At 43.7% G+C, this 26,705-nt stretch overlaps 1 long non-coding RNA gene across 2 annotated transcripts; it reads right to left on the bottom strand.

Annotated features, from left to right (window-relative positions):
- Nucleotides 1-26,705, bottom strand: LOC124010487. 2 transcript variants are annotated; one of them, XR_006834447.1, is made up of 3 exons: nt 26,570-26,705; nt 24,520-24,761; nt 1-941 (listed from the first exon to the last, which is right to left on the bottom strand). It is a non-coding gene; the product is annotated as an uncharacterized LOC124010487 (long non-coding RNA). The 2 variants fall into 2 exon arrangements; XR_006834446.1 differs by lacking the exon at nt 26,570-26,705 and adding an exon at nt 25,986-26,041.

The following is a 26,705-nucleotide window of genomic DNA, read 5'->3' as shown; positions in this document are numbered from 1 at the left end:
GTGTGTGTGTGTGTGTGTGTGTTGCTGTTGACCTTTGTTCCTGTGAAATAGGGTTCTCTAAGTATTAGGTCAAGGGTCAATTACTGCTAAACAGGAACCTTACACAAAATGGTCACATTGAATGTTTTCGTTTCACAACTAGAGCCAATATGTTCCCAAAAACACCCTCCCACACCACACACACACACACAGAATGAGTTCATATCTCTCTCTTTCTCACACACGCATGCACACGCACACACACACCCACACACTGTCTGTTTGGTTTTCAATCAGCATGTCCTTGAGATTCGCTGAAGGTTGTTTTTCACATCACTCAGTTCCCCTTTCTCTCATTCTCTCATTCTCTCTCTCTCTTCTGTTTTGCCCTCTCTCCCCTCCCAATTAGATTGCACGCCAGTCAAGGCAATCTGCTCTCCCTCGTTAATAAGCACTCATTAGGGTGGCCACGCTTGGTTTTCTTAATGAACTGATGAAGTTAAATGAGTTGGAAACGCAGAGTTCAGAGGGAAAAACAGCAGACACCTGAAACAGAGATGAATTGTCTGTCTGTCTGTGTGTGTGTGTGTGTGTGGTGGAGTGGGGGTGGGGGGGGGACACACTGACTAGGACACTGACCAACTCAAAAGGCACAGCCACCTGATTATAAAAATCAAGGCCCACGTATCAATACAATGACTTCTTGTAAATGAACATTCTGAACTTCCATTTGCAGAGCCCCTCAGTCTATCTCAACATAACTTTTGTCATAAATATTATGACATGACATCTGTGCCATGTTGTCTTTAGTGTTACTGATGAACGCAGGAGAGTTGTGTTGCTGCTGTAATGCTACAGAGACAAACACACTGTGCTCTCTCCATGTCAGCATCCATTCCAGCTCACACCAGGATCCGCCAGCCAGCTCCGCAGCAGATATTACTCTACGAGCCTTGGCGACCCTGCAGAGAGAGAGAGAGAGAGATGGAGAGGAGGAGGGAGGAGGGAGGATGGGGAGGGGGAGAGCGAGAAGGAGAGACACAAAGAGAAAGAGGGGGAGAGAGAGGAGGAGAGCGGGAGAAGAGAGGCAGGGGAGAAAGAGAGCAGGAGGGAGAGAAGCAGAATCACTCACACAAACCTTTGGATTCACACTTATAACTCAGAAGCATAGAAAATGACAGACCAATCTTCTGTTGCACAACTACATTTCAATGTTTCACATAAAAGGAAAGCAGCCCTAACAGTCACAGCATGAAGGTGTTAGAGTAAAACACTTCAGTCAAGGGCAGTTGGCTGGCTTGTCAAGGTCATAGAGAGAAGAGGAAACAAATGGAAATCTGTTACTGTCTCTGCTACTTATATGTGGGAGGGAATGTGTGTGTGTGTGTGTGTTCGTGCGCGTGCGCGTGCGCGTGTGTGTGTTCGTGCGCGTGCGCGTGCGCGTGCGTGTGTGTGTGTGTGTGTGTGTGTGTGTGTGTGTGTGTGTGTGTGTGTGTGTGTGTGTGTGTGTGTGTGTGTGTGTGTGTGTGTGTGTGTGTGTGTGTGTGTGTGTGTGTGTGTGTGTGATACTACTAGATGTAAGGGAAACATTTTATGGCCTCTGTTCTCAAAATGATTTCTCCAATATGTTTGACCAACAGGAATTATCAATAGACTGGCTGGAAGGGCCACTATCCCTTCAGAGTCCCCGTTCAAAAAGCCTTACTTATTGTCGTCGCATATCTGTGCCATATCTGAGTGATGCTTTCAAATGTTCTTGCAGACATGATGAACTGGAATAAAACTTTTCTCCCATTTCCTGAATCGCTAACAGCAATTTCTATGTTAGAACCAATCTTTTTTTTATTTTCCTCTTCTTTTCCATCCGGTTGGTTTGATAAACAGCTACTTATCTAGAGGCGAGAGGGAGACCAGAACCAAAGAGAATGACATAGTCACAGTCACATAGACAAACACACATATAAACACAGAGCGAGAGAGAGAGAGAGAGAGAGAGAGAGAGAGAGAGAGAGAGAGAGAGAGAGAGAGAGAGAGAGAGAGAGAGAGAGAGAGAGAGAGAGAGAGAGAGAGAGAGAGAGAGACAGGGAGAGAGAGACAGGGAGAGAGAGAGACAGGGAGAGAGAGAGAGAGAGAGACAGGAGAGAGAGACAGGGAGAGAGAGAGACAGGGAGAGAGAGAGAGAGAGAGAGAGAGAGAGAGAGAGAGACAGAGAGAGACAGGGAGAGAGAGAGAGAGTGAGACAGGGAGAAACATATTTCATTAAGTCTTATTACAAGGTTCTGCCGTCTGTTCCACGACCCACTACAATTTGTAAGCCATTACCACCCTCTAAAAATAACCAACTTAACACACGCCAGAGCAGAGCCAGCCAGGGAAATTTTAATAAACGTCACGTAACCGTTATAACAATCAAATTTAACGGGCCAGCAACACAACCCAATAGTTGCCTCAACACAGTTTGCATAAAGGGATGACAAGTAAACCCAATAACAGAATAATACATCATTATTTTACATATTTAATTCGTAACGCTGAATGTGTTTACTTGCCATTTCTTTTCCTTTAACAGAGAGAGGGAAGGTACAGCGAGGTAAAGGAGGATAAGAGAGAACACAGGAAACAGAGAAACAGAGAAAGGCAGTGAGGGGAGAAGGACGATACTCTAGAAAGAAATGTTAGAGAATAAAAGTGAGTTGGGGATGATTGTGGTTAGTTTACAGTAATATATAAGCAGCCCGGAGCAATGGCATATCGGCTACTCTTCCTGTAAACCTAGAAGATGATCTATTCCTGTTCTTTCTGGGGAACAAAATTCAGTTACACTAAACAAAAATATAAACACAACATGTAAAGTGTTGGTCCCGTGTTTTATGAGCTGAAAAACAAATCCCAGAAATGTTCCATACGTACAAAAAGCTTATTTCTCTAAAATGTTGGGCACACATTGGTTTACATCCCTGTCAGTGACCATTTGTCCTTCGCCAAGATAATCCATCCGCCTGACAGGTGTGGCATATCAAGAAGCTGATTAAACAGCATGACCATTACACAGACGCACCTTGTGCAGTAAACAAGAAAAGGCCACTCTAAAATGTGAAGTCTTGTCATACAACACAATGCCACAGATGTCTCAAGTTGAGGAAGCGTGCAATTGGCATGCCAACTGTGGGAAACTGTCGCCAAATAATTTAATGTTCATTTCTCTACCATAAGCCACCTCCAACGCTGTTTTAGAGAATTTAGCAGTACGTCCAACCAGCCTCACAACCACAGGCCCCGTACGTGTATGGCGTCGTGCAGTTTGCTGATGTCAACGTTGAGAATAGAGTGCCCCATGGTGTTGATGGGGTTATAGTATGGGCAGGCATAAGCTACGGACAACGAACACAATTGAATTTTATTGAAGGCAATATGAATGAACAGAAATACTGTGACAAGATCCTGAGGCCCAATGTTGTGCCATTCATCCGCCGCCATCACCTCATGTTTCAGCATGATAATGCACGGCCCCACGTTGCAACGATCTGTACACAATTCCTGGAAGCTGAAAATGTCCCAGTTCTTCCATAGCCTTCATACTCACCAGACATGTCACCAATTGAGCATGTTTGGGATGCTCTGGATCGACATGTACGACAGCGTGTTCCAGTTTCCGCCAATATCCAGCAACTTTTACACAGCCATTGAATATGAGTGGTAGAACATTCCACAGGTCACAATCGGCAGCCTGATCAACTCTATGTGAAGGAGCTGTGTCGCGCTGCATGAGGCAAATTGTGGTCACACCAGATCCTGACTGGTTTTCTGATCCACACCGCTACCCTTTTTTTAAGGTACACTATATATACAAAAGTATGTGGACACCCCTTCAAATGAGTGGATTCTGCTATTTCAGCCACACCCGTCACTGACATTTGTATAAAATTGAGCACACAGCCATGCAATCTCCATAGACAAACATAGGCAGTAGAATGGCCTCACTGAAGAGCTCAGTGACTTACAACGTGGCACTGTCATAGGATGCCACCTTTCCAACAAGTCAGTTCGTAAAATGTCTGCCCTGCTAGAGCTGCCATATAAGTGCTATTGTTGTGAAGTGGAAACGTCTAGGATCAGCTCAGCCGCAAAGTGGTGTGCCACACAAGCCCACAGAACGGGACCGCCGAGTGCTGAAGCGTAAACATTGTCTGTCCTCGGTTGCAACAATCACTACCGAGTTCCAAACTGCCTCTGAAAGCAACGTCAGCACAATAACTGTTCGCCAGGAGCTTCATGAAATGGGTTACCATGGCCGAGCAGCTGCACACAAGCCTAAGATCACCATGCTCAATGCCAAGCGTCTGGAGTGGTGTAAAGCTTGCCGCCATTGGACTCTGGAGCAATGGAAACACATTCTCTGGAGTATGAATCACTCTTCGCCATCTGGCTGTCCGACAGACACATCTGGGTTTGGTGGATGCCAGGAGAACGCTACCTGCCCCAATGCATAGTGCCAACTGTAAAGTTTGGTGGAGGAGGAATAATGGTCTGGGGCTGTTTTTCATGGTTTGGGCTCGGCCCCTTAGTTTCAGTGTAGGGAAATCTTAACGCTTCAAACATCACCAGGATGTCACCGGGAGTCCCATAGGGCGACGCACAATTGGCCCAGCATCGTTTGGGTTAGGGGAGGGTTTGGCCGGTGGGGGGGCTTTACTTAGCTCATCTTGCTCTAGCCACTCCTTGTGGTGGGCCAGGTGCCTGCAGGCTGATTTCGGTTGTCAGTTGAACAGTGTTTCCTCCGGCACATTGGTGCAGCTGGCTTCCGGGTTAAGCGAGTTAAGCGTGTTAAGAAGGTCATGTTTCGGAGGACGCATGACCCGACCTCCAGAGCCCTTTAGGGAGTTGCAGCAATGAGACAAGATCGAAATTGGGGGGGAAAAGGGGACCAAAAAATAATCATAATAATAATAATGATGATTGATAAATAGCCTACTCAGGCTGCAGGTAAAACAGAGACAATGTTGTTATTTAACCATAGTGTGTGAATGGATGCATGTATGCATTGTTTGTGTGTGCATATGCATAAATACATGCATTGTGTGTGAGTACACATGTACTCAGTTCTCTCTCATTAACCCATATAAATGGAGGCTGTTGTATAAAATGCATACTCTACTGGTTGACTTACCACTACAACAACCCTGAGTACCAAACAGAGGCGAGACAGAGCCTACAGGACACTGTATGTGTGTGCGTGTGTGCGTGAGTGACTCAGAGCATCACCTACTTTTAGCCATGTTAGAAGTGGTTTGCTGCTATGCATTCTCCTCTTTGACAACCTTCTCTACTACCAGCATCTGAAACCAAAGAGCATCGGTGGTCAAGAGTTAACGAGCACTCACTCTCTTTTGTTAAGTTCATTCACCTTTCACACACACTCCGGTATTTACATTCACTCCTTTTAACACTCCCTGAGCTGTCCCTCACACCTTGTCACTTCCACTACTAACACACACACACACACATTTTGAAATGTACACTCTTCAAAGCTAATCTACTCCAGCATTGATTTTTTCCCACTTTGTTCCTCCTGTCCTCTCAGCTCTCTGTATCGGAGGAGGAGAACAGGGGCCATGTTCAGAGGGAGAGAGGGGAGAGAGAGAGAGAGAGAGAGAGAGAAAGGAGAGAGGGGGGAAGTGGAGATGGGAGAGTGAGAGGTACAAGAATAAGGGTTGATGGTTGAGTCGTGTTAGTTAGCACCTGCACTCACGAAAGTTAAAAATCTATCAATCACAGAGAGGAGGGGAGTAAAAAAGGGAGGGAGAAAGATAGGACACAAAGACCAAGGTTATCCCCTGTGGATTCTGCCTGAGCTTTTAGAGTGCTTGACCCCTTTGCTTTAGATGTCAAACTCATCAAAAACCTGTTGGATGTTGAGTGTATTTACGAAGAGCTGAATCTGTCCTGAAGGGAACCTCTGTCACCTCCAGCCTTGAGCTACAACACAACAACTCCTCTTCCATTCAGACGCCTCTGGGCCATGAACTTCTCCTGAACCAGAGGAGAACGACAGGAGAGGATAAGCTTTTCAAATGTAGAGGAGAGAGGTGATAGCAGGACCCGAGAGTGTCTTTCAGATCACAGACGACAACCACAGACAACTGTGTTGTGTTCCAGGGAGCTTTCTTGGATTCTGAAACCATCCATCTCTCAGTTTGGAAAGGTTACAAAGTATCCCCTGAGACCTTGGCTGCCCACTCCGGTCTCGTCATGCCACACCACAGATCAACAGGCGATAGAGAAGGCACCAATGGCTGCTTTCTGTTTTTGAGTCTCTCTCCTTTTCTTCATCACTCCCTCAGGCAACACCCTCACTCATCTAACACCTCGCTACACATGAAGAAATAGTCAATGCAGGCAAAGTGTAATAGCGGAGAGAAAAATAATCGATAGTCTCACATACAGTGGGGCAAAAAAGTATTTAGTCAGCCACCAATTCTGCAAGTTCTCCCACTTAAAAATATGAGAGAGGCATATAATTTTCATCATAGGTACACTTCAACTATGACAGACAAAATGAGGAAAAAAATCCAGAAGATCACATTGTAGGATTTTTAATGAATTTATTTGCCAATTATGGTGGAAAATAAGTATTTAGTCAATACTTTGTTATATACCCTTTGTTGGCAATGACAGAGGTCAAACGTTTTCAATAAGTATTCACAAGGTTTTCACACACTGTTGTTCGTATAAGTACACTGTACATACAATCGTCTGTCTGTCTGTCTGTCTGTCTGTCTGTCTGTCTGTCTGTCTGTCTGTCTGTCTGTCTGTCTGTCTGTCTGTCTGTCTGTCTGTCTGTCTGTCTGTCTGTCTGTCTGTCTGTCTGTCTGTCTGTCTGTCTGTCTGTCTGTCTGTCTGTCTGTCTGTCTGTCTGTCTGTCTGTCTGTCTGTCTGTCTGTCTGTCTGTCTGTCTGTCTGTCTGTCTGTCTGTCTGTCTGTCTGTCTGTCTGTCTGTCTGTCTGTCTGTCTGTCTGTCTGTCTGTCTGTCTGTCTGTCTGTCTGTCTGTCTGTCTGTCTGTCTGTCTGTCTGTCTGTCTGTCTGTCTGTCTGTCTGTCTGTCTGTCTGTCTGTCTGTATGTATGTATGTATGTATGTAAAGTCAGCAAAAATAAGAAACGTCCTCTCACTGTCAACTGCGTTTATTTTCAGCAAACTTAACATGTGTAAATATTTGTATGAACATAACAAGATTCAACAACTGAGACATAAACTGAACAAGTTCCACAGACATGTGACTAATAGGTATGAAATAATGTGTCCATAAACAAAGGGGGGTCAAAATCAAAAGTAACAGTCAGTATCTGGTGTGGCCACCAGCTGCATTAATTACTGCAGTGCATCTCCTCCTCAGGGCCTGCACCAGATTTGCCAGTTCTTGCTGTGAGATGTTACCCCACTCTTTCACCAAGGCACCTGCAAGTTCACAGACATTTCTAGGGGGAATGGCCCTAGCCCTCACTCTTTGATCCAACAGGTCCCAGACTTTCCCTGGTCACATCTGCAGTCCTCATGCCTCCTTGCAGCATGCCTAAGGCACGTTCAAGCAGATGAGCAGGAACCCTGTGCATCTTTCTTTTGGTGTTTAGAAAGGCCTCTTTAGTGTCCTAAGTTTTCATAACTGTGACATTAATTGCCTACCGTCTGTAAGCTGTTAGTGTCTTAACGACCGTTCCACAGGATCATTCATTGAAGAGCTCGGGTCTATTTTCTTGAATTTCCGCCTGACTGTTGCGCCCAAAGTAAACTGCCTGTTACTGTTATATGCATATAATTGGTATCACTGGATAGAAAACACTTTGAAGTTTTAGAAATGTTAAAATAATGTCTGAGGCTATAACACAATTGATATGGCAGGTGAAATTCTAAAGAAAAACCGACCAGAATCTTTACGTTCCAGGCTCTTATAATGGCAAGCTATGGGTCATATGCAATTCCATCTCCCAGATTGCAATTCCTATGGCTTCCACTAGATGTCAACAGCCTTTGTTTAAGGTTTCAGGCTTGTTTCTTCAAAAACAAGCAAGAATTTTGAGTTTTTGTACAAAGACTGGGTACAATATCAGTCTGTCGGCGTGCGAGGAAGAGGATGCGCTTACTAATTTTATGTTTCTATTGAACATACTACTTTCCGTATGAAATATTATAGTTTATTTACATTTTAGGATACCTGAGGATTAAATAGAAACGTAGTTTGACCTGTTTGAACAAATTTTAGTGGTAGCTTTTTGGACACATTTGTCTGGAAGTTGAATGAGCGGATAACTGAAATCGATGGCGCAAATATAACAGACCTTTTGGGATATAAAGAAGGATTTTATCTAACAAAACAACCATTCGTGTTGTAGCTGAGACCCTTGAGATTGCAAACAGAAGAAGATTTTCAAAAGTAAGTGATTTATTTAAATCGATATTTGGATGTCAGAAGGTGAATGCACCAATTTGTAAGTCGCTCTGGATAAGAGCGTCTGCTAAATGACTTAAATGTAAATGTAATGTGATTTTATGAAGCCTGTGCTGGTTTTAAAATATGTAGATGTGAGGCGCTGTCCTCAGACAATCGCATGCTATGCTTTTGCTGTTAAGCCTATTGTAAATCGGACAATGCAGTTAGATTAACAAGAATTTAAGCTTTTAAATTATATCAGATACTTGTATGTTCATAAATGTTTAATAATGTCCAATTTCACCGGATGTTGTTAACAGGTGTCCCGCTAATCTCCCCTCAGAAGATGTATGGTTCATTGAACAAGCATGGCAAACAGTGATGGAAACCTTTACAATGCAGATCTGTGAAGTTATTTGGATTTTTACCAATTATCTTTGAAAGACAGGGTCCTGAAAAAGTTTCTTTTTTGCTGAATTTATTTATACACTATCTAGCTGTGTCTGTTAGGATAGCTGCTTCAGGGATTAACTTTTTATTGTAATAACTGTTTATATGTTCAGTGGCAACCCTTCATTCAGGGCAGAGCCCCACCTCTTTAGATTAATATATATTTCAGGACCCTGTCTTTCATAGATAATTCCTAAAATCCAAATAACTTCACAGATCTTCATTGACAGGGTGGCTGGAGTCTTAGACAATTTTTCGAGCCTTCATCTGACACCGCCTGATATAGAGGTCATGGATGGCAGGAAGCTTGGTCCCATTGATGTCCTGGGCTGTATGCACTACCCTCTGTAGTGTCCTTGCGGTCGGTGGCAAAGCAGTTGCCCTACCAGGCAGTGATGCAACCAGTCAGGATGCTATCGATGGTGGAGCTGTAGAACTTTGAGTATCTGAGGACCCATTCTAAACCTTTTCAGTCTCCAGAGGGGGAATAGGTTTTGTCGTGCCCTCTTCACGACTGTCTTTGTGTTTTCACCATAATAGTTTGTTGGTGATGTGGACATCAAGGACCCTGAAGCTCTCAACCTGCTCCCGTACAGCCCCGTCAATGAGACGTGCTCGGTCCTCCTTTTCCTGCAGTCCACAATCATCTCCTTTTTATTGATCACGTTGAGGCAGAGGTTGTTATCCTGGCACCACACAGCAAGGTCTCTGACCTCCTCCCCATAGGCTGTCTCATCGTTGTCGGTGATCAGGCCTACCACTGTTGAGTTGTCAGCAAACTTAATGATGGTGTTGGAGTCGTGCCTGGCCATGCATGTTTTGGGTGAACAGGGATTACAGGATGGGACTGAGCACGCACCCCTAAGGGGCCCCTGTGTTGAGGATCGGCATGGCGGATGTGTTGTTACCTACCCTTACCACCTGGAGGCGGCCCATCAGGAAGTCCAGGATCCAGTTGCGAAGGGAGGTGTCTAGTCCCAGGGTCCTTAACTTTGTGGTGAGTTTTGAGGGCACCATGGTGTTGAACGCTGAGCTGTAGTCAACGAATAGCATTCTGACATAGGTGTTCCTTTTGTCCAGGTGGGAAAGGATAGTGTGGAGTGCAATAGAGATTGCATCATCTGTGGATCTATTGGGGCATTATGCAAATTGGAGTGGGTCTAGGGTTTCTGGGACAATGGTGTTGATGTGAGCCATGGCCAGCCTTTCAAAGCACTTCATGGCTACAGATATGAGGGCTATGGGTCGGTAGTCATTTAGGCAGTTTACCTTAGTGTTCTTGGGCACAGGGACTATGGTAGTCTGCTTGAAACATGTTGGTATTACAGACTCAGTCAGAGACAGGTTGAAAATGTCAGTGAAGACACTTGCCAGTTGGTCAGCTCATGCTCGGAGTACAGGTCCTGGTAATCGGCCTTGTGAATGTTCGGCTACGGAGAGCGTGATCACACAGTCATCTGGAACAGCTGATGCTCTCATGCATGATTCAGTGTTGCTTGCCTCGAAGCCAACATAGAAGTAATTTAGCTCATCTGGTAGGCTCGTGTCACTGGGCAGCTCCCGGCTGTTCTTCCCTTTGTCATCTGTAATAGTTTGCAAGCCCTGCCACATCAAACGAGCGTCGGAGTGTAGTACGATTCAATCTTAGTCCTGTATTTATGCTTTGCCTGTTTGATGGTTCGTCTGAGGGCCTAGCGGGATTTCCTATAAGCGTCCGGGTTAGAGTCCCGCTCCTTGAAAGTGGCAGATCTACCCTTTAGCTCAGTGCGGATGTTACCTGTAATCCATGGCTTCTGGTTTGGGTATGTACGTACCGTCACTGTGGGGACGACGTCATCGATGCACTTATTGATGAAGCCAGTGACTGATGTGGTGTGCTCCTCAATGCCATCGGAAGAATCCCTGAACTTATTCCAGTCTGTGCTAGCAAACAGTCCTGTAGCTTAGCATCTGTGTCATCTGACCACTTGAGTCATTGGTGCTTCCTGCTTTAGATTTTGCTTGTAAGCAGGAATCAGGAGGATAGAATTATGGTCAGATTTGGCAAATGGAGGTTGAGGGAGAGCTTTGTACGCGTCTCTGTGTGTGGAGTCAAGGTGGTCTAGAGTCTTTTTTCCCTCTGGTAGCACATTTAACATGCTGGTAGAGATGAGGTAAAACGGATTTAATGTTCCCTGCATTAATGTCCCCGGCCACTAGGAGCACCGCCTTTGAATGAGCGTTTGCCTGTTTGCTTATGGCCTTATACAGCTCAATGAGTGTGGTCTTAGTGCCGGCATCGGTTTGTGCTGGTAAATAGACAGCTACAAAAAAATATAGATGAAAACTGTCTTGGCAAAAAGTGTGGTCTATAACTTATCATGAGATACTCTACCTCAGGCGAGCAAAACCTTGAGACATCCTTAAAAATATTACATTTCGTACACCAGCTATTGTTTTCAAATATACACTGCCACCCCTTGTCTTACCGGAGCCAACTGTTCTATCTTGCCGAAGCAGCGTAACCCCCGCCAGCTGTATTTTATCCATGTCGTCATTTAGCCACGACTCGGTGAAACATAAGATATCACAGTTTTTAATGTCCCATTGGTATGAAATTCCTGATCGTAGCTCGTCTATTTTGTTATCCAATTATTGTACGTTGGCTAATAGGACTGATGGTAGAGGCAGATTACCCACTCGCCGTTGGATGCTTACAAGGCTCCCCGACCTACGTTCCCGATATCTCTGTCTCTTTCTCATGCGAATGACAGGGATGTGGGCCTTGTCAGGTGTCTGAAGTAAATCGTTTGCGTCTGAATCGTTAAAGAAAAAATCTTCGTCCAGTACGAGGTGAGTAATCGCTGTCCTGATATCCAGAAGCTCTTTCCGGTCACAAAAAATACATTACAAATAACGTGAAAAAAACATGCACAATAGCATTGGTTGGTTAACCTCTCTAGGGTACGTGGACTAGCGTCCCACCTCGTCAAGAGCCAGTGAAACTGCAGGGCCCAAATTCAAAACAACAGAAATCCCATAATTAAAATTCCTCAAACATACAAGTATTTTACTCCATTTTAAAGATACACTTGTTGTAAATCCAGCCACAGTGTCCGATTTCAAAAAGGCTTTACAACGAAAGCACACCAAACGATTGTTAGGTCAGAGCCAAGTCACAGAAAAACACAGCCATTTTTCCAGCCAAATAGAGGAGTCACAAAAAGAGATCAAATTAATCACTAACGTTTGATGATCAGATGAGACTCATAGGACTTCATGTTACACAATACATGTATGTTTTGTTCAGTAAAGTTCATATTTATATAAAAAAAATCTGAGTTTACATTGGCGCGTTATGTTCAGTAGTTCCAAAACATCCGGTGATTTTGCAGAGAGCCACATCAATTTACAGAAATACTCATAATAAACCTTGCTAAAACTTACAACTGTTATGCATGGAATTTTAGATCCGCTTCTCCTTCATGCAACTGCTGTGTCAGATTTTTTTAAACTTCACGGAAAAAGCACACCATGGAATAATCTAAGTACAGCGCTCAGAGACCAAAACAACCCAAACAGATATCCACCAAGTTGTGTAGTCAACAGAAGTCAGAAATAGCATTATAAATTTTCACTTACCTTTGATGATCTTCATCAGAATGCACTCCCAGGAATCCCAGTTCCACAATAAATGTTTGTTTTGTTCGATAATGTCCATCATTTATGTCCAAATACCTCCTTTTTGTTCGCGCGTTTAGCCCAGTAATCCAAATTCATGACGCGCGATCACTAGGTGCAGACGAAAAGTCAAAAAGTTCCGTTACAGTCCATAGAGACATATCAAACGATGTATAGAATTAATCTTTAGGATGTTTTTAACATTAAATCTTCAATAATGTTCCAACCGGAGAATTCCTTTGTCTGTAGAATTGCAATGGAACGCAAGCTAACTATCACGTGAACGCGCGTGGCCAGCTCATGCCTCTCTGGCAGACCTCTGACTCATTCCCCTCTCATTTGCCCCCACTTTGCAGTAGAAGCATCAAACAAGGTTCTAAAGACTGTTGACATCTAGTGGAAGCCTTAAGAAGTGCAATATGACCCCATAGACACGGTGTATTCGATAGGTAAAGAGTTGAAAAACTACAAACCTCAGATTTCCCACTTCCTGGTTGGATTTTTTATCCGGTTTTTGCCTGCCATATGAGTTCTGTTATACTCACAGACATCATTCAAACAGTTTTAGAAACGTCGGAGTGTTTTCTAACTCAATTCTACTAATTATATGCATATTCTAGCTTTTATGGCTGAGAAGCAGGCAGTTTAATTTGGGAACGCTTTTCATCCAAAATTCCCAATGCTGCCCCCTACCCTAGAGAAGGTAAGAGCCTGTAAAACAGCAGGGATCTCCTCTGGAGCCACTCTCACACTCCTCCGGCGCCACTGTCACACATATATACACAGTACCAGTCAAAGGTTTGGACCCACCTACTCATTCAAGGGTTTTTCTTTATTTTTACTATTTTTTACATTGTAGAATAATAGTGAAGACGTCAAAACTATGAAATAATACATATGGAATCATGTAGTAACCAAAAAAGTGTTAAACAAATCAAAATATATTTTAAGTAACCACCCTTGCATTGATGACAGCTTTGCACACTCCTGGCATTCTCTCAGCCAGCTTCATGAGGTAGCCACCTGGATTGAATTGCAATTAACAGGTGTGCTTTGTTAAAAGTTCATTTGTTGAATATCTTTCCTTCTTAATGCGTTTGAGCCAATCAGTTGTGTTGTGACAAGGTAGGGTTGGAATATAGAAGATAGCCCTATTTGGTAAAAGACCAAGTCCATATTAAGGCAAGAATAGCTCAAATAAGCAAAGACAAATGACAGTCCATTACTTTTGAGACAAGGTCAATCCTAAAAATTAAGAACTTTGAAAGTTTCTTCTCTTCCTGGGGTCCAGCAAAATTAAGGCAGTTCACACGATTTTAAAAACATAAGAATAGATTCACAGATTTCACAACAAAATGTGTGTCCTCAGGCCCCTATTCCACCCCTACCACATACCTACAGTAGAAAATCCATGTGTGTGTGTGTGTGTGTATAGTATGCATGTTATCATGTGTGTGTATGTATGCATGTGTTTGTGCCTATATTTGTGTTGCTTCACAGTCACCGCTGTTCCATAAGGTGTAGCTACAGTTGTATCAATATGTTTTGAGCATGACAGTTTACAATCCAGGGTTACTGTAAGCAGTTTAGTCACCTCAACTTGCTCAATTTCCACATTATTTATTACAGGATTTAGTTGAGGTTTAGGGTTTAGTGAATGATTTGTCCAAAATACAATGCTTTTAGTTTTAGAAATATTTATGAATAACTTATTTCTTGCCACCCACTCTGAAACTAACTGCAACTCTTTCAATTGTTGTAGTAGCTGACATGTATAGAGTTCAGTCATCCACCAGTGGCATGTCATTAGTAAAGATTGAAAAAAGTAATGGGCCTAGACAGTTGCCCTGAGGAATTCCTGATTCTACCTGGATTATGTTGGAAAGGCTTCCATTAAAGAACACCCTTTGTGTTCTGTTAGACAGGTAACTCCTTATCCACAATTTAGCAGGTGTAAAGCCATAACATTCGTTTTTCGAGCAGCAGACTATCATCAATAATGTCAAAAACCGCACTGAAGTCTAACAAAACAGCCCCCTCAATCATCAATTTCTCTAAGCTAATCATCAGTTATTTGTGTAATGTCCTTCCCTATAAGCATGATGAAAGTTTGTCTATTTGTTTACTTTAAAATAGTATTGTATATGGTCAAACACCATTTTGTCCAAAAGGCTGATTAGTTGGCTATTTGAGCCAGTAAAGCAGCGGAATTACTTTTGCTTCCCTCGAAGCCTAGGGTTACACACATTCTAGTAGGCTTAAATTGAAAATATGGCAAATTGGAATGGCAATATCGTCTGCTATTATCCTCAGTAAATGTTCATCCAAGTTGTCAGACCCCAGTGGCATGTCATTGATAGACATCAATCGTTTTCTCACCTCTTTCACACTCACTTTACGGAATGCAAAATTACAATGCTGGTATTTCATAATTTGGTCAGATATACTTGGATGTGTAGTGTCAGTGTTTGTTGCTGACATGGCATGCCTAAATGAGCTAATCTTGCCAATGAAAAAATAATTCAATGTAGTTGGCAATATCAGTTGGTTTTGTGATGAATGAGCCTTTTTCCCAGAATTTCATTTAAGGTGCTCCAAAGCTTTTTACTATCATTCTTTATATAATTTCTTTATTTCATAGTGTAGGGTTCAAGTCCGGGCTCTCGCTGGGCCACTCAAGGACATTCAGGGACTTACCTAGGTGTCTGGCTAGACTGTAAACTCTCCTTCCAGACTCATATCAAACATCTCCAATCGAAAATCAAATCTTGAGTCGGCTTTCTATTCCTCAACAAAGCCTCCTTCACTCACGCCGCCAAACTTACCCTAGTAAAACTGACTATCCTACCGATCCTCGACTTCGGCGATGTCATCTACAGAATTGCTTCCAACACTCTACTCAGCAAACTGGATGCAGTTTATCACAGTGCCATCCGTTTTGTCACTAAAGCACCTTATACCACCCACCACTGCGACCTGTATGCTCTAGTCGGCTGGCCCTCGCTACATATTCGTCGCCAGACACACAGGCTCCAGGTCATCTACAAGTCCATGCTAGGTAAATCTCCGCCTTATCTCAGTTAACTGGTCACGATGGCAACACCCACCCGTAGCACGCGCTCCAGCAGGTGTATCTCACTGATCATCCCTAAAGCCAACACCTCATTTGGCATTGCAAAAATCACTGAAGTTGGAGACTTATATCTCCCTCACCAACTTCAAACATCTGCTATCTGAGCAGCTAACCGATCACTGCAGCTATACATAGTCTATCGGTAAATAGCCCACTCATTTTTACCTACCTACATTGTCCTTGATCCTGACTAGTCTCCCAGTGCCGTTGAAAAACATCCCCACAGCATGATGTTGCCACCACCATACTTTTCCATAGGGATGGTGTCAGGGTTCCTCCAGACGTGATGCTTGGCATTCAGACCAAAGAGTTCAATCTTGATTTCATCAGACCAGAAAATATTGTTTATCAAGGTCTGACAGTCTTTAGGTCCCTTTTGGCAAACTCCAAATGGGTTTTCATGTGCATTTTACTGAGAAGTGGCTTCTGTCTGGCCACTCTACCATAAAGGCCTGATTGGTGGAGTGCTGCAAAGATCACTGTCATGTTGGAAGTTTCTCCCACGGAGGAACTCTAGAGCTCTGTCAGAGTGACCATTGAGTTCTTGGTCATCTCCCTGACCAAGGCCCTTGCTCAGGTTGGCTGGGTGGCCAGCTCTAGGAAGAGTCTTGCTGGTTCCAAACTTCTTCCATATAAGAATGATGGAGGCCACTGTGTTCTTGGGGACCTTCAATGCTGCAGACATTTTTTGGTACCCTTCCCCAGATCTGTGTCTTGACACAATCCTGTCTCAGAGCTCTATGGACAATTTCTTCAACATCATGGCTTGATTTTTGCTCTGACATGCACTATCAACTGTGGGACCTTATATAGACAGGTGTGTGCCTTTCCAAATCATTTAGAGCTTGATTGGCTCAGTGTCATGTCACTCATCGGGACCCTACGTCACTGCAAAATCTATACAGAGAGCTCGAAAATTCAAGCCCCTTGGGTGCTGCCATAGAGTTACATTAGAAGTTGCCATCCAAGAAGGCTCAAGGTCATTGGCCACAGATAAAATCAAATCAAATCACGTTATATCTATCGAATATTGTATGAGTGTTCATTGTCTGCTTATATTCCCCTTTATTTATCCTACGGTTCAGACTTAGTGTAAAGGGAGAATACTGTAAGAACAGCCCATGTTCTGAATTCCGCCACTGTTCATTTCAAAAGTGCTGTATAAATAGTTATATTGACTACGTCCAACCTAGCTCGCTTATTAATTGTGTTAATCGAAATTACAGATTTTGTCTCCCGCTCGTCATCCCCTTATGCCATAGTTTGTACATCTCAATTGTTAGTAGAAACCACATTTGTTTAAGCAAGTCAGCCATATCAGCTATGTTTTTCTTTTTTAAAGGTAGTAAATTAGACAAAGTGCCCTTATTTTATGACTTTTTGCAAATTATATCAGTTTCCCACATCGATTCAACATCATCACAGATTTGTTTTAGTTGAAACATGGGAACAACGTTGATTCAACCAGTTTTTGCATAGTGGGGATAGACAGAGCCTGAGACACAGAGAGCGAGAGAGACAGACACAGAGAGAGAGAGAGAGAGAGAGAGAGAGAGAGACACAGAGAGAACTCATTCACCAATTACCATTGTGCCACAGACTCAACTTCCATCCTGGAACTACATATCAGATGGGAGTGTTCATGGTTTTTTATTTAACCTTTATTTAACCAGGTAAGACCCATTGGAGGCTAAAAACCTATTTTGCGAGCGCGACCTTGCAAGAGGGCAAATGTACTTGTCAGTTCAACACTGCACGTATCAAGACATTAGACTTACATCACATATTTATTTCCCATTTCTGGTGGCACAAGAGACTGTTTCATGTTTTTCTGAGCACTTGTTTGGAAGGGTCGTCAAATGTGGGGTTTGAGTGCCCCCTAGTGCTGAGTACAGATATAACTGTATAATCTTTAAAAACTGCACGTCGGCTGCGGCACACACTCAGATCACAATCAATCATCTATAATAGATCAAATATCTAAATGGAGCCCTAAATTACCCAGTCTAACTGTTTTAGATATGATTTGTGATAGCCGTTATCCCTGCAAATATAACCACCACAAAGCATCAGTCAATCTACTCGTATAAACATGGTAAGCGCTTCATTCAGTGGTTTTAAAACTCTGTTTCTCTTTTTCATACATTTTGGCTGACTTTAGTAGCCTACATCATCAACCAAATGTCTAAGTAATGTCAGATCACATTCATTGTGTATCAGTCTGTAAACGGAGAGTCCACTAAAAGTCAATTAAAATGACTGAGGGCTCTTTTATGATGAATGATTAATGAAGCCAAAGGTTAGTGTTAGACAATGTGGCAAGTCAATGGCCGTTGGCCATAACCTGCATACGCGCAAACATACACACACACTTATAGTCAGAAAATATGTGCCACTAATGCTTTATCAGCATGTTCAAGGCAATGGCTTGACAAATCATGAGGAAATGCTCCAATGTTGAGTAGGCTACTACTGGTCATTAATAAACCACTCACGAGGACCAGAGGTCAGGTATGTTTAACATGTTTAACATCGGATTTTAGTTGTTATCAAACTGAATCTTTCTCTTGTATAATTGTGTGGCAGGCAGCTACACTATGCATGTGTGTCTGTGTATAGGTACAGAACCAAACTTCATGAAGATAAATTAGCTCCCTCTCCCTCCCCTCCTTGACAGTCTTATTTTTCCTAATGTTTCCTAAGATCTAAAAGCCCTTTCAGGATGGGAGAAGAGGAATGAATACATGTTTCTCGTGTCAGACCAACGAGCAATAATTAGCGCCGAGTGGCTGAACCATAAGCTTTCCTTTCAAAAGAAACACATTCTTCATGTTCAAACGCTTAACACACACGTCGTGGGTAGCAGGTTTCTCTGTTGGAGCTAGCACTGTGGAACGTGCTCGTTAGGGTAAGGATCTGCTGTATGCCCTCTGAGTCCTCCTGTTCTCCTGCTCGGCTCAGCAGGAATCCATCCCAGACAGGCTTCAGAAAGACACTAATTACAGAAATCTCTGCTATGGTACTGTAAGCTGTTAGCATGCTGAGGGGAGCGGAGCTCTGCCTGCTCATCCTGCGATGAGGGGACGGGAAGGTGAGACCGAGGTAAAAAATCTCATTTACAACATGTTCTTGTTATAGCTGGTTGTCTCCCTAAATCCTATACTGTAAGTGGCATGATCAGGCCATTGTTTCGGTGGCAACTCATCATTCAGGGCAGGGGGCTTGCCTGTTTTGCATGTTCTTTTGGCATTGATAAGTGTCACCTATCCATTTGCAAACAATGTAAAAAAAATATATAGATAATTTAGTTAATAAAGCCGCATACAAAGCTGGTGTCTTTTTTATTTTCTTGAGTAAAGCAGCTCCAAAATGCAGGTGTTTCAGCCTAGCTCAGTGCTTTCTATGGTGGTGGGGCAAGCCAGCAGAAAATACGGAGCGTAGCGCCGTGACTGGTTCAGTGTTCTGTCACTCATGGGGAAACTACGTCACCGGAAAGTCTAAGGGGAGAAAATTCTAGTCCTTTGGCTGCTACCATAGAATTACAATAGAAGTGCCCATCCAAGAAGGCTCAAGGTCATTGGCTACAGATAACATGACGTCAAATCACATTATATGTACAGTAGCTTTGATTGGACTGATCATGTCAATATCATACTTTCAAAATCTTAGCTAGCAGTCAGCATCATGAATCAAGTCAACAATCTACTGGCAAATCCTTTTTAATCCTTGTCATATGAAGAGAAGTAATGAAGAGAAATTATAGTTAAAGCGTATCGGTGCTCATTGGCCATTGGACATCAACGTTATACAACAAGTTGGAAATCGCAAATTCAACAATGAGTGGTTCGGAAGGAATCAGTGACAGTGGCTGTGTGGTCCCAAATCTGGGATTAAGGGGCTCTTTTTAAAATGTAAAATGGTAAACATTCAACATTGTGTCACATCTACTCCCATCCGGTGTTCGACGCTCCCAGTATACTAACCACAGGTCCTGGCAACCATCATTACGCACAACTGGCATTAATCATTACGTGCACCTGCACGTCATCATGAGGCACACACTTGGACTCCATTACCTCACTCATTACCTCCCCTATATCTGGCACTCCCTTAGGTTCCTTCCCCAGTCAGTATTGATCCTGTGTTTATTCAAAGACGTTACTGTTATGTTGTCGCGGTCCATGTTTGTTGTTTTATTAAATGTTTCACCAGCACCTGCTTCTCGACTCACAGCGTCTTCGTTACAGAATAGTGACTCAAACAATGGAAGCCGCAGGAGAACAAAATATCTCCCAGACGGTCAACGAGCAGGGATACCTTCTACATCAACAGCAGGAACAGCTGGCACAACTGGGGATGGCTATGGGAGAGGTTCTTCGCATTGTGCAACGTCTCGAACATACCCGGGAGGATTTGCCATCAACTAGCAGAGGATACTCTACAACCAGTGGACCCAGCACAACAGCCCATTCATCAACCCGCTCAGGTCAGCGATGCCCGTTTGTCCCTCCCGGATAAATATGATGGCACCCCATCTAAATACAGTGGCCTTCTACTTCTACTTTCTGGCTCCTCTACTTTACTCACAAGAGGGGAGTGCCCACCACCAAGAGGTCCAAGATTGCCAGAGTTATTTCTCTGCTGACTGGGCGGGCGTTGGAGTGGACCACAGCCATTTGGGAGAGAGGAGAGGAGGAGCTAGAGATTCATAAGAGGGGTTCATGGCTCTGTTTAAATGTATCTTCAATCATTCCCCAGAGGGCTTGGAGGGGGGTGAGTGTCTACTTCAATTACGGCAGGGGAACCAGACTGCTGCAGAGTACGCGTTCACCTTCCAGACAGTAGCAGCATCCAGCAGATGGAACGAGCCGACGCTTCGTACCCTATTCAGAAGAGGTCTGCGCGAGGAGGTCCAGACGGAACTGGCCTGTCAAGATGACAAGCTCTCCTTGGACGCGCTCATTGCAATGGCCATCCGTCTGGATAACCTACTCTGGGAGCATCTGAAATGTCATCGCTTCTCTCCCTCCCTCAGTGAACACTGAATCAGAGCCTGAACCCATGGATATAGAGGTCACACACCTCCCCACGGCAGACCGACACAGACAGAGACAGCTGGGGCTATGTCTGTATTAGGGTCAAGGAGGGCACCAGCTCCAGTGGTGTCCGGTGCTTCCTAATCCGGGATCCACAAGAGCAGAGGGACAGTCACTTGATCTTCCACCTCCTGGGGCACAAGTGAGTGTTCCATCTTCATCACTCTCTGCTAAACTCTTTTTGGTGTCCATCACCCTAGTTGACTGTCTCTCATGTACAGTGTCTACAGCGTTAGTGGATTCCGATGCCACGGGGAACTTTATTGACCAGACCCTTGTCTCTCTTAACATCATCTCATACCCCCTCTCAGCTTCTTTCCCGGTTAGTACACACATCACACAACCACTCACCCTCACCGTGGAGTTCATGCATCAGGAGAACATTCCCTTCTTCATTACCAGCGCACCAGTTCACAAGATCATCGTCAACCTCCCTTGGCTACAACGCCATAACCCCACCATCTCATGGTTCAGGATGAGAATCACAGACTGGTCACCCAAATTCCTGAGGATCTGCATCCCCATCCCCTGTGGTTCCATGTTGGTTGAGAGTTCTGTGGTTGCCCTTCAGTCCAACATCCAGGAGATATACCAGGACCGGCGGGAGGTATTCTCCAATACCCACGCCACCCATCTTCCTCCTCATCGTCCCTGGGACTGTGCCATCAACCTGCTTGCAGGTTCAGCGCCTCCACACAGACATATCTACCCTCTGTTGATGGCTGAGACCCAGGTCATGGAGGATTACTTCCAAGAGGTGCTCCAACAAGGTTTAATTCACATGTCCACTTCTCCTGCATCAGCTGAATTCTTCTTTGTGGCCAAGAGTGATGGAGGGTTACACCCATGCATTGATTACAGAGGACCCAATGAAATCACCACGAAGTATCGATACCCTCTACCATTGGTGCTGGCAGTCATTGAACAGCTCCGCAGGGCCCGTTTTTTTTACCAAACTGGACCTGAGGAGTGCATACAATCTCATCCACATCCAGGAGGGGGATGAGTGGAAGACTGTGTTTTGCACAATGTCTGGTCACTACGAGAACTTGATGGTGCCATTTGGCTTAGCCAATGGTCCATCAGTGTTCCAGGCACTCATTAACGAGGTGTTCAGGGACATGCTCAGACGCCAGGGGGTCCTGTATATCGGTGAAATCCTGGTCTACTCGGCTACCCTGGAGGATTACATTACTCACATTCGAGCAGTCCTGAAACGCCTCCTGGCTAACCACCTGTTCGTCAAGGCTGAGAAGTGCCAATTTCATCAGAGGGCTGTCTCCTTCCGAGGCTACAAAATCAGCCCACAGGGAGTGAGGATGGACGACAAGAAGGTAGATGTGGTCAGGTCATGTCCGGTCCCAACCACCATAAAGGGGTTGCAACGTTTTTTGGGGTTTGCCAACTTATACCGCTGTTTCATCAAAAACTTCAGCTCTGTCATCCCTCCTCTCTCCTTAAGGGTGGTCCCCGTAGGTTGGTGTGGAGCCCAGCAGCCAACAAGGCCTTCTGTCTACTCAAGGGATGTTTCACCTCCTCCCCAGTGCTTAAACACCCAGATCCCACAATATTCTTTGTGGTGGAGGTGAATGCTTCAGAGGTGGGTATGGAGGCAGTTCTGTCTCAACGACAGGGTAATCCACATAAATTGTACCCGTGTGCATATTACTCTAAGAAACTTAGAGGAATGACGACGTCAGTGATCGTGAGCTCCTGGCGCTGAAGTTGGAATTAGAGGAGTACAGACACTGGCTGGAGGGTGCCAAGGAACCATTCATCATCCTGACCGACCAACGGAACCTGGAGTATATATGCACAGCGAGGAGGCTGAATCCATGCCAAGCAATGTGGGCCCTTTTCTTCAACAGGTTTGACTTAAAGCTGACCTATCGCCCAGGTTCAAAGAACACCAAAGCCGATTCCCTGTCCTGTCTCTACAATTCAGGAGATGGGGCTGTCCAGAATGCACCTATAATCCCATTCTCATGAGTCATAGCCCCTGTGGTCGGGGACGCAGATGTGGACATCCATCAGGCTCTGGGGAGGGAACCCACACCCAGCAACTGACCTCCTGAGCGCATCTACATTCCTACAGGGATAAGGGACCGGTTACTGACCTTGGCACACACAGCTGTCGTTGCTGGACATCCAGGTATTTCTCGTACTACTCAATCCATCTCTAAGAAATACTGGTGGCCCACCTTGGCACAGGATGTCACTCGTTATGTTCTATTGTGTTATCAGATTTAATGTGTTAATCCTATATTCATTTCACATTTCCACAAACTTCAAAGTGTTTCCTTTCAAATGGTATCAATAATATGCATATCCTTGCTTCAATGCCTGAGCTACATGCAGTTAGATTTGGGTATGTCATTTTAGGTGAAAATTGAAAAAAAGGATCTGATCCTTAGGTAAACATACTGTACTGTACACTACAGACAGACCCCAACTTGCATCACCAAGACAGTGTGTTCGTTTTCCAATTCATTGTTTAATAGGCCTGTTTTTCAGGCTGAAAGGTGAGAGATACTATCGCTGGGGTGATCTTATTTTAATTTGTTTTTAATGTGTCTGTCTCTTTCTGCCAAGCAGCTGTACTTACAGAGCCATTGTCTCCCTACAAGAAGCGAGATTAAGACTTAATCCGTTTTGCCACCAGAAGCCCTGTGTCGGGAGCAAAGAGACAAGGACATTCGTCTTAATTCAGCCACGCACCTGTCAGCATTACACACACACAATATTCCATCTCCTACGTGCCAACATGAGCAGCACCTTTTTCTCTACTTTAGCTCCTGTTCTCTCCATTTCTGAAACAGACAAAAAGTGTGCAGGCAACAAGGAACCTGTTATCTCCTATTTTAAGCGTATTCTGCTGTTCATAAAAATATGACATAAATGCAGGTATTTCAAGGCAGGATTGCTGCACTGCAAATCCCATGTCTGTAATTAATCTGGAGTAAACTTTACTGAAGACTCTAATGTTAGGTTATGTAACAACATTAGATAAGTTAGTTCCACTTTATCATCATCCAATAAGAATTGGGCTTCTCAGTATTGCAAACCAATAGATCAGGGATGGACAGGCCCTCGGATCAATTGAAAAAAATAAAAACAATTGAAACTCAGTCGGGGTCTCGACTTGCAAGTTAGAATAGTAAAATACACAAAGTGCAATTTCAAAATTTGGTTGCGCATCAGCAGTTTCTCTTGTTATGTCAGCCACTGAATAAGCCCATGTCAGCTAAACATTTTTAGATTGGTAAATTAGTCTAGTGGCCAGCTATCTAAATGTTGTAATCATGGTCGAATTACCGGTCTGGAAGCCCCCACAGATTTCTCAGTCTCACTCAGATATCATATTAAAAACGGTCAACATTTCTCTCCACCCTATGGCAAAATGTGTAGAATTGCATAAAATTATAATGAAAATGTAGAATTACATGAAATTAGTTATAAAATTGCAAAATCTTCTCTCACCCATGGCAAAATGTGTACAATTGCACAAAATGTACTCTAAAACTGTAAAAATATCTCTCCGCTGCCAAGAGGGAGGGCAGATAAAACGTTTTGCTCGAAATGTGGGTATGCAAACCCACGAGCAACTGCAGCACCTCATGATGAGCAGATTTTTGGGGGGTGGCCCCCACCCCCATCAAAGTTGCCCACCCTGCCATAGGTTATCTGTCATGTCCAACATGCATGGCCAGAGTAGGGAGAGGAAAACATGCATGGCCAGGGAGACATTCTGAACAGAAGTATTCAACCACACTCACACATGTTTGGTCTCCCCCTGGCTGCTGGTGGCTGGATGAGATGTGGACCAGGTGACGGTAGATGCTGTGGTGTTGGTGACAGCAGCAGCTGTTCGCCGTTGGTGTTCTCCCTCCAGCAGCAGATCGAGAGCGAACTGGAAGCTTCATTTTTAAGGAGGTCAGGTAGCCCATTAGTTAATCAGGCCTGGGTGTGACAGGCAGGACAACTCCAGTCTCCAAGGACACCAGCCAAGGAGAGGAGTCTACAATTGGAAAGCACAAAAGGAGGCACAGCAAAACATAGAAATTCAACAAACCATAGAAATAAATGCAACATTTTAATAAGATGAGCAAAATATGTTGAATAAAAGATCAACACAAACTCAAAATAAAAGTAATAAATACACATAAAGGGGTAAACCAGGAAGGGCAACACGTGACATGTTCTGGGTCAAGCTGTTTGTAGAAAGCTTTTTGTCCAAAATTCCAGTTGTTGACATAACACTAAAGTACATTGAGTGAGCACGTTGGAGTAGGGAGCATGAAAATACTCCGTGCTATCGGGAATCCTTGGGACGTCACTACACAGTTGACGTTAATTAAATATGTTAGTGTCAGGGTTGCCATGTCCGTGATTTTCCTGAAATTGGGCTACTTTGAAAACAATGTCGCGGGTGAAAATGTATGGGTCGCGTGTTGCGGGTTTTTGGGCTACTTCTAAATTGCACCGCTGCCGCCAAAGCAATTTCTTACAAGTATATATTTAATTGTGACCTGCTGATTGTCAGGCAGTGAGGCAGTGAATGAGTGAGAGGTGGGGAGGGGAGGGCTATCACTGGAGTTATTGCAAATCAATTTGTGCCTCTTGTGCAGACTACCTGGAGCTTCCAAATGGGTTGAATAAATAGCCTATAACTTCAGTGTATTATTGGAGTTGTGTGTTATTATGCTATTATTAATAGCCATGTTTAGTTAATGAAATTGGAAGTTATCAATTGTGATCATGGTCACAGTTCTATCGCAATTGCTGATCAACTGTTGTTAGAATGCATTAGATTGAAAGTAACGGTCAATCAGATTGGGCTACAGGTTTTTTTTAAATGCTTGGGGAACAACTACTAGAAGGCTCGGAGCGAGTGACTTTTCTTTGAAACGCTATTACCGCACGCTAACTAGCTAGCCATTTCGGTTACACCAGCCTCATCTCGGGAGTTGATAGGCTTGAAGTCATAAACAATGCAATGCTTGACGCACAAAGAGCTGCTGGCAAAACGCAACGAAAGCGTTGTTTGAATGATTGTTTATGCGCCTGCTTCTGCCTACCATCGCTCAGTCAGATACTTAGATACTTGTATGCTCAGTCAGATTATATGCAACGCAGGACACGCAAGATAATATCTAGTAATATCATCAACCATGTGTAGTTAACTAGTGATTATGATTGATTGTTTTTTATAATATAGGTTTAATGCTAGCTAGCAACTTACCTTGGCTTACTGCGTAACAGGCAGTCTCCTTGTGAAGTTATTGCGTTGGACTAGTTAACTGTAAATTTGCAAGATTGGATCCCCCGAGCTGACAATGTGAAAATCTGTCGTTCTGCCCCTGAACGAGGCAGTTAACACACCGTTCCTAGGCCGTCATTGAAAATAAGAATGTGTTCTTAACTGACTTGCCTAGTTAAATAAAGGTATAAAAATACAAATAAAATACAGATTTCCGATTGTTATGAAAACGTGAAATCGGCCCTAATTAATCGGCCATTCCGATTAATCGGTCGACCTCTACATTTTACTTTTGATACCTAAATATATTTGAGCAATTCCATTTACTTTTGATACTTAAGTATATTTAAAAACAAAATACTTTTAGACTTTTACTCATAGTATTTTACTGGGTGACTTTCACTTTTGCAAGTATGACAATTGGGTAGTTTTTCCACCATTTCAAACACTCAGCAAAATGGCTCCAACACGGCAGGAGTAGAGTCAGACTCGGGTTAAAAAGGTGACCTTACCTCATGGCCTATAACGGTTATGTCACCTTTACTTCACGCCTTAAGTTTACCTACCTGTTTAACTCCGTTTCCTGCCTCGTTGAAGTAGTGTTTCTGAGTCGTTACAGTCAAAGGTTAAAAGGTGAAGGCTGATTGAAGCTATGAAGGCACAGATCAGAATCAGAGAGGGGTTGAGTTATTTTAGGTTCCA

The sequence above is a fragment of the Oncorhynchus gorbuscha genome, linkage group LG23 (assembly GCF_021184085.1).
Source record: "Oncorhynchus gorbuscha isolate QuinsamMale2020 ecotype Even-year linkage group LG23, OgorEven_v1.0, whole genome shotgun sequence".
Classification (NCBI taxonomy): domain Eukaryota; kingdom Metazoa; phylum Chordata; class Actinopteri; order Salmoniformes; family Salmonidae; genus Oncorhynchus; species Oncorhynchus gorbuscha.
Note: the sequence above shows the minus strand (reverse complement) of the source record. Positions and strands in the feature narration are given on the sequence as shown.